The sequence below is a fragment of the Triticum urartu genome, chromosome 6A (genome assembly GCF_056163025.1).
Source record: "Triticum urartu cultivar PI428250 chromosome 6A, HENAU_Tu73, whole genome shotgun sequence".
In the NCBI taxonomy this organism is placed as follows: Eukaryota; Viridiplantae; Streptophyta; class Magnoliopsida; order Poales; family Poaceae; genus Triticum; species Triticum urartu.
The window spans coordinates 307,696,793-307,705,542 of NC_141878.1; positions in this window are offsets into that span (position 1 = coordinate 307,696,793).

The window sequence follows — 8,750 nt, forward strand, 5'->3', positions numbered from 1 at the left end:
GTCCTTCTTTATTACTTATCATAATATATACAACGTCAAAGTATGTACATTGTGAGAGCCGTTGGCTCAAGTGTAGTAAGGCCGAAGATGAGCAATATTCCACGGCCGGCGGGTCTCCTCCTCCGACTTACGTAAGTCTTGGTGCTCTCGAAAATCGATAAGGTAATATGACCCGTTGTTTAAGTTCTTGCTGACCACAAAGGGTCCTTCCCAAGGTAGGGATAGCTTGTGTGCATCAGACTGATCCTGGATGAGCCGGAGCACCAGGTCACCTTCTTGAAAGGTTCTGGACTTAACCAGGCGGCTATGATAACATCGCAAGTCCTGCTGGTAAATTGCTGATTGGGCTGCTGCCAAGTCTCGCTGCTCATCTAGTAAGTCAAGCGCATCCTGTCGAGCTTGCTCGTTACCAGCTTCAATGTAAGCCGCCACGCGGGGCGAGTCATGACGGATGTCACTGGGCAGAACTGCCTCTGCTCCATAAACCATGAAGAAAGGCGTATAACCTGTAGACCAGTTGGGGGTAGTATTGATACTCCATATCACAGAGGGTAATTCTTCCACCCAACAACCCGGTGTCCATTGTAAAGGGACCATAAGCTGGGGTTTTAGACCTTTCAGGCTTTCCTGATTGGCTCTTTCGGCTTGACCATTGGATTGGGGGTGAGCTACTAATGAAACATCAAGCCGGATATGCTCCCGTTGACAGAACTCTTCCATGTCTCCTTGCGACAAGTTGGTGCCATTGTCAGTGATAATGCTATGTGGAAAGCCAAAATGAAATATCACCTTATTCATGAATTGAACCGCCGTGGCCGCATCACACTTACTGACCGGCTCTGCCTCAAGCCATTTTGTGAACCTGTCCACTGCCACCAAAAGGTGCGTCTTCTTATCTTTAGACCGCTTGAAAGGTCCAACCATGTCAAGCCCCCAGACTACAAACGGCCAAGTGATTGGAATCATCCGCAATTCTTGAGCCAGCACGTGCGCTCGTCATGCAAATTTTTGACACCCATCGCACCTACTGACCAGATCCTCCGCATCAGCGTGAGTCGTTAGCCAGTAAAAACCTTGATAAAAAGCTTTGGCGACAAGAGACATTGAACCGGCATGATGGCCACAATCTCCTTCATGGATCTCACAAGAATTTCTTGACCTTCTTAAGGAGAGACACAACGTTGAAACGCTCCGGTGACACTGCGATGATACAACTCACCATTGGAAATTGTCATTGACTTAGACCGCCGGGTTATCTGTCGAGCCAAGGTCTCATCCTCCGGCAACTCACCCCGGGTCATGTAAGCCCAATATGGCACTATGCAATCTGGAATGACATGAAGAGCCGCCACCAATTGTGCTTCTGGGTCTGGAATAGCCAAGTCCTCTTCTATAGGCAAGTTGAAGAAGGGTTATGCAGAACATCTAAAAAGGTGTTAGGCAGCACCGGCTTATGCTGAAATCCCAACCGGCTTAAAGCATCGGCCGCTTCATTCTTTCTGCGGTCAATGTGCTCCACTTGATAACTGTTGAAGTGTTCAGCAATAGCGTCAACCTCACGGTGATAAGCCACCATGAGAGGGTCCTTTGAATCCCATTTGCCTGATACTTGCTGAGCCACCACATCTGAGTCACCAAGGCACCGTACACGGCTTAAACTCATCTCTCTAGCCATTCGAAGCCCATGGAGTAAGGCCTCATACTCAGCTGCATTGTTAGTACAAGGAAACATCAATCGCAACACATAATAAAATTTCTCACCTCAAGGAGAAGTTAAAACAACTCCAGCCCCCAAGCCTTCCAATTGTCTGGACCCATCAAAATGAATCGTCCAATATGTGTTGTCTGGCTTCTCTTCAGGTATCTGCAACTCCGTCCAATCGTTAATGAAGTCCACCAGTGCTTGAGATTTGATGGCAGTATGTGGCACATACTTTAAACCATGAGACCCAAGTTCAATGGCCCACTTGGCGACTCGTCCTATGGCTTCTCTATTTTGAATAATATCTCCTAAAGGAGCAGAGCTAACCACAGTGATAGGATGAGCCTGAAAGTAATGCTTAAGATTCTGGCCTGCCATGAACACCCCATAAAGAAGCTTCTGCCAATGTGGATATCTCTATTTGGACTCAATGAGCACTTCACTGACATAATAAACCGACCATTAAACCAGATGTTCCTTGCCAGCCTCCTTGCGCTCGACAACAATGGCCACACTGACAGCACGTGTGTTAGCAGCCACATATAACAACAGTGGCTCCTTCTCAACCGGAGCAGCAAGAACCAGTGGTTCGGCGAGCTGTCTTTTTAGATCTTCAAAGGCAGAATTAGCAGCGTCACTCCAGACAAAATCATCCGTCTTCTTCATCATTTGAAACAACGGCATAGCCTTCTCACCCAACCGGCTTATGAACCGGCTCAAAGCTGCAACGCGACCCGCCAGCCGCTGAACGTCATTGATGCATGCCGGTTTAGCCAAAGATGTAACCGCCTTAATTTTTTCCGGATTAGCCTCAATGCTTCTGTTAGACGCCAAAAAGCCCAAAAGCTTGCCAGTTGGGACTCCAAAAATGCACTTGGCCGGGTTAAGCATCATCTTTTAGACCCAGAGGTTATCAAAGGTTTCCTTCAGATCAGCTACCAAGGTTTCCTTCTCTCTGGATTTCACCACTATATCGTCCACGTAAGCATGAACATTATGCCCAATCTGATTATGAAGGCAATTATGTACACACCACTGATAAGTCGCCTGGGCACTCTTAAGCCCAAAAGGCATAGACACATAGCAGAAGGCTCGAAATGGAATAATGAAAGCCATCTTCTCCTGCTCCTTAACTGCCATTTTGATCTGATGATAGCCAGAATAAGCATCCAAAAAGCTCAGACGCTCACAACCCGTCGTCGCATCAATGATTTTATCAATACGAGGGAGAGCAAAAGGATCAGCCGGACAAGCTTTGTTTAAATCTGTGTAATCCACACACATACACCAAGTGCCGTTCTTTTTGAGCACAAGCACCGGGTTAGCCAACCACTGTGGGTGAAAAACTTCAACAATAAACCTGGCAGCCAAGAGCCGGGCCACCTCTTCTCCAATAGCCTTATGCCTTTCCTCATTGAACCGCCAAAGAAACTGCCTGACCGGCTTAAACTTGTGGTCAATATTGAGAGTGTGCTCAGCGAGTTCTCTCAGTACACCCGGCATGTCAGAAGGCTTCCATTCAAAGATGTCCCGATTCTCACGGATGAACTCGAAGAGCGCGCTTTTGTATTTGGGATCCAACTTAGCACTGATAATGAATTTTTTGGATAAGTCGCCAGGCACAAAATCAATCATCTTGGTATCATCAACGGACTTAAACTTCAGCGCCGGCTCAAGTTCCATGGTTGGCTTTTTCAAAGATGTCATGTCCGCCGGGTCGACATTATCCTTGTAAAACTTCAATTCCTCTATTGCACAAACAGATTCGGCGTAAGCAGCATCACCTTATTCACATTCCAAAGCAATCTTCTGACTTCCATGCACTGTGATAGCGCCCTTATAACCCTACATCTTGAGCTGCGGATAACATAACACGGCCATGCCATGAATTTTGCATAAGCCGGCCGTCCAAACAGGGCGTGATACGACCTTTAGATTTTGACCACTTCAAAAGTTAACTTCTCCGCCCTAGAATCATGCTCATCTCCAAAGGCTACTTCCGGCTCAATCTTACCAACTGGATATGCCGACTTACCAGGCACTACTCCATGGAAAACGGTGTTAGATGTCTTAAGACTTTTGTCAGTCAACCCCATGCGACGAAATGTCTCATAATAGAGAATGTTGATACTACTGCCTAATTTGTATCCACCAACCTGAGGGGCCACCACCAAAGCCAGGTGACCCAGATTATCGACCCGGGGAGGGTGATCTTCCCTACTCCACGCAATAGGCTACTTAGACCATCTCAAATAACGTGGAACCGCTAGTTCAACCGCATTCACAACTCCCTTATGAAGTTTCTGGTCCCTTTTGCATAAACTAGTGGTGAACATGTGGTACTGCCCATTGTTTAGCTGCTTTGGGTTACTCTAATACCCGGATTGCTGCTGCTAGTGACTACCTTGGCCAGATTGCTGATTATAGCCGCCTTGATTGCTCTAAGGGACCTGGCCATGAAAACCGCCACCGCTTGAGCCGCCACCCAGGCCATGAAAGCCGCCACCGCCTGAGCCATTGCCAGGCCCATGATTACCATCGAACATGTTAGAATTCTTGAACGCCTTCATGATCGTCCAATCTTTCCATAGATGGGTGGCCGGCTTCTACCGGGTGTCGTGTCTTGGACAGGGTTCATTTAGCAACTTCTCAAGGGTTGGACCTAACCCGCCTGACCAAGGAGGTGGCCTCCCCTTACGCCGTTGATTGTTGCCTTGTGCGTTGGTGTTAGCCACAAACTCCAGACTACCATCATCCTTACGTTTATTATTATCTCCTTGATTTGCCGGGTTATGTTGATGACCTTTGCCGTTGCCGTTCTTTTTTCCCTTCCATGTCTTCTCTTCGTCAGACGCGGGATCTTTGGTACTGTTAGAATCGGCGTATTTGACCAGAGCCGGCATCAGCTGGCCCATGTCATTGCAATCACGCTTGAGCCGCCCCAGCTTCTGTTTCAGAGGTTCAAAACGGCAATTTTTCTCCAACATTAAGACCGCAAAGCCGACATCCATCTTATCAGATGAATGTATTATTTCCTTCACCCAGCGCACCCAATGGGTCGTGGATTCACCTTCCTCTTGCTTGCAATTAGTTAAGTCCACAATCGACATGGGTTGCTTGCATGTATCTTTGAAGTTCTGAATAAACCGGGCCTTTAACTTTATCCATGAGCCGATGGAGTTGGGGGGCAACCCCTTCAGCGAAGTGCGAGCTGTCCCATCCAACATCATGGTAAAGTATTTGGCCATCGCTGCATCACTGACCTCCAGCAATTCCATGGCCATCTCATAACTTTCGAACCATGCCCCAGGTTGTAAGTCAGCCGTATAATTAGGCACCTTCCGAGGCCCCTTGAAATCCTTTGGTAAACGCTCATTACGTAGAGCTGGCACCAAGCAAGGGACACCTCCTGTCCTTGTGTCCACACCTTCTTCAACGGAGGTCATGGGATACACCGAAAAAGCTTGGTGAGCCACCTGCTCAGCTGCATGTTGAGCCACCCGCTCAGCCTCTTGGCGAATCCCCTCCTGGTCAGCCAAGTTAAGAGCCCCATCACGCGCCGGGTCATACCTGTGCGGCTGGTTATGGCGCTGGGCGTTGCTTCACATGGTCGCTGAATCCATATGCCTGCTGTAGCTTGGGCTCCGGCTCGGGCGAGGGGTTGAATGAATTCTGTCTCGACTATAAGAATATGATTCCTGTTGTGCCAGAGCCGTCTGAAGAAGTTCTCTGACCCTTCGTGTTTCGATCGCCGTAGGAGAGTCGCCTTCCATGAGGACAGCCGCCAAACGCGCTGATGCAGCGATCAGATTCTCCAGAGGGCTAGGAAAGTGACCTGGTGGCGTCGGTGCATAACGAGGTGGAGCAGTATTCACACGAGGGGTTCCATAGCCCGCGGCTGACCTGGCGCCCAAGCTCCGGGTGTTGTAATCCGGTTTGCCTCCGGCGGGTTACTGGGACCGGCTCCATGTGTGTGGAAGAGGTTCATAGGATCATAAGTCAAAGGCAGTCGTGATTGAGCCTTCTGGTGCCTTCTCCTCATGACCTCGTTTGATGCGTTCAGATTCATCGTGAGCTGAAAAGCCTCTGATTGAAGTTGCCGAGCCCGAGCGTCCAAAGTCGTCCGCTCCGCTGCCATCCTGACATCCTCCGCCGCCATGTTTTCCTTGGCATGTGCTACCTCCTCACGTAGTCGCGCCACCTCCGCATCATGCTGAGCCTTATCCGCCGGTTCAACCACGGCGGTCAACAGGGCCGTCATCTTATCCATAAGATCCATCAGCACCTGAGCCGGCGGGCGCGCCGGGTCTCTTGACCGGGTCGCGGCCGTCCCAGAGGTTATTGTTGCCGCAACTGTAGAGTTTTGTGCGGGCTGTGTACCAGTCACGAACACCCCTGCTCTGTTCGGCGGCTCAAAGGGGCCCGGAATACTGCTGCCATCGGAAGAGCCCCCAAGCCCACCATCCTGTAGTTGATACAATGAATCCGTCTCACCTGTGGACGACTCACCATCAGAATAGACAGCGGTCTCACCGCCATCCACAGATCCTTCAGAGAACTCCCCTCCATGGATGCAACCCACGAAGGCATGCTTCATGGCAGGCTGAGTCCGGGCGGGTCTCGCATGCTGAGCCGTCTCGATGAGGTCGGTGTAGATGTCCGGCTTAGGGCCCGGCTCGCTGATCCGGCCGATGAAGATGTGGATTCCGCCGAAGGGGACCCAATAGCCGTACTCAATTGAGCCGGCATCGGGGCCCCAGCCTGCATCGTCGATGTAGAGCTTGCCACGACGACTCTTGGTCATCCGTCCCACATCGTATCCCTTGAGCCCTTGGAAGCTGCCCTTCAAGAACTCAAATCCACCATGCGCTGGCCCCACGGTGGGCGCCAACCGCCGTGGAATTGTCACGGCAGATGTCCTAGTGAAGGGACTTTGTCATGGAGCCATCACAACTAGGAAGCTTATAGGGGTTAATCGGGACAAAGGACACGAGAGGTTTATACTGGTTCGGCCCCTTGCGGTGAAGGTAAAGCCTAGTCCAATTGTTGTGGTATTTCTAGGTTTCGATGACCAAGGAGCGAAATACGCTAGCTTGGCTCTTGATCCGTTGTTTCTTGCCCTAAGCCGCTGCCGGGTCGTCCCCTTATATACACGGGTTGACGCCCTGCGGCCTACAGAGTCCCGTCCAGCTCATACAACGTGTCCGGCTCGGTGACGTCTTTTACATGCCTTACTTTACAAGTCTTATCATACATGGTGGTTTATACTCATGGGCCGCAAGCCGCCTCTAGGATTAGGCCTACTACAAGCCTTATCATTAACCGTCGCCCTGTATACTCGTCGGGCTTCTTTTAAGTAACCCGCCATGGTGATTGACCCGGCCCCTCCTGGGCAAGTCATACCTGGTAGGTATATCCCCAACAGAACCAAAATAAAGGAAGACAACCCCAAATGCTAGATCCCAGATCGTCCCAACTGGGCTCCACTATTGGTCATCAGGAAAAGAAACATAGTAATGGCCCGAATCCTCGTCGAATTCCCACTTGAGTTTGGTGTCATTGCCTACACTGGTATCCTCAGCACCTGCAACTGTTTGGAAGTATCCGTGAGTCACGAGGACTCAACAATCTCACACCCGCGAGATCAAGACTATTTAAGCTTATGGGTAGGAGAAGGTAGTGAGGTGGAGCTTCACCAAGCACTAGCATATATGGTGGCTAACATATGCAAATAAGAGCGAGAAGAGAAGCAGCGCATCGGTCGAGAAGCTATAAATGATCAAGAAGTGATCCTGAAACTACTTACGTTCAGGCATAACACAAGACCATGTTCTCTTCCCGGACTCCACCGAAAAGAGACCATCACGGCTACACACGCGGTTGATTCATTTTAATTATGTTAATTGTCAAGTTATCTACAACCGGATATTAACAAATTCCCATCTGCCACATAACCGCGGGCACGGCTCTCGAAAGTTTATACCCTGCAAGGGCATCCCAACTTAGCCCTTCACAAGATCTCATGGTCAACGAAGGATATTCCTTCTCCCGGGAAGACCCGATCAGTCTCGGAATCCCGGTTACAAGACATCTCGACAATGGTAAAACTAGACCAGCAAAGCCACCCGATTGTGCCGACAAATCTCGATAGGAGCTGCACATATCTCATTCTCAGGGCACACCGGATGAGACAAGATACGAGTAAAACCATCCCTCGAGTTTCCCCGAGGTGGCCCTGCAGGCAGCTCAGTTCGGACCAACACTCAGAGGAGCACTGGCCCGGGGGGTTAAAATAAAGATGACCCTCGGGCTCCAGAAAACCCAAGGGAAAAGGCTTAGGTGGCAAATGTTAAAACCAAGGTGGGGCCTTGCTGGAGGATTTTTATTCAAAGCGAACTGTCAATGGGTTCCCATAACACCCAACCGCGTAAAGAACGCAAAATCAAGGAACATAACACCGGTATGACGAAAACTAGGGTGGCAAGAGTGGAACAAAACACCAGGCAAAAGGCTGAGCCTTCCACCCTTTACCAAGTATATAGATGCATTAATTAAAATAATAGATAGTGTGATATCCCAACAAATCAATGTTCCAACATGGAACAAAACTTCAACTTCACCTGCAACTAGCAACGCTATAAGAGGGGCTGAGAAAAAGCGATAACATAGCCAAACAACGGCTTGCTAGGAAGGTGGGTTAGAGGCTTGACATGGCAATATGGGAGGCATGATATAGCAAGTGGTAGGTAGTGCGGCATTGCGATAGAGCGAACAACTAGCAAGCAAAGATAGAAGTGATTTCGAGGGTATGGTCATCTTGCCTGCAAAGTTCTCAGAGTCGTCGAAAGCTTGATCCTCGTTAGCGTACTCAACAGGTTCCTCGGTCACGTACTCGTCTCCTGGCTCTACGCAAAGCAAGAAACACAAGCAAAGGACCAATAATCAGTCACGGTGCAATGCACAAGCAACATGATGCAATACATGGCATGATATGCAAGATAAGATATGCAATGCATATGCGTGCTCTAGAAGGGGAAGAATGAACAAG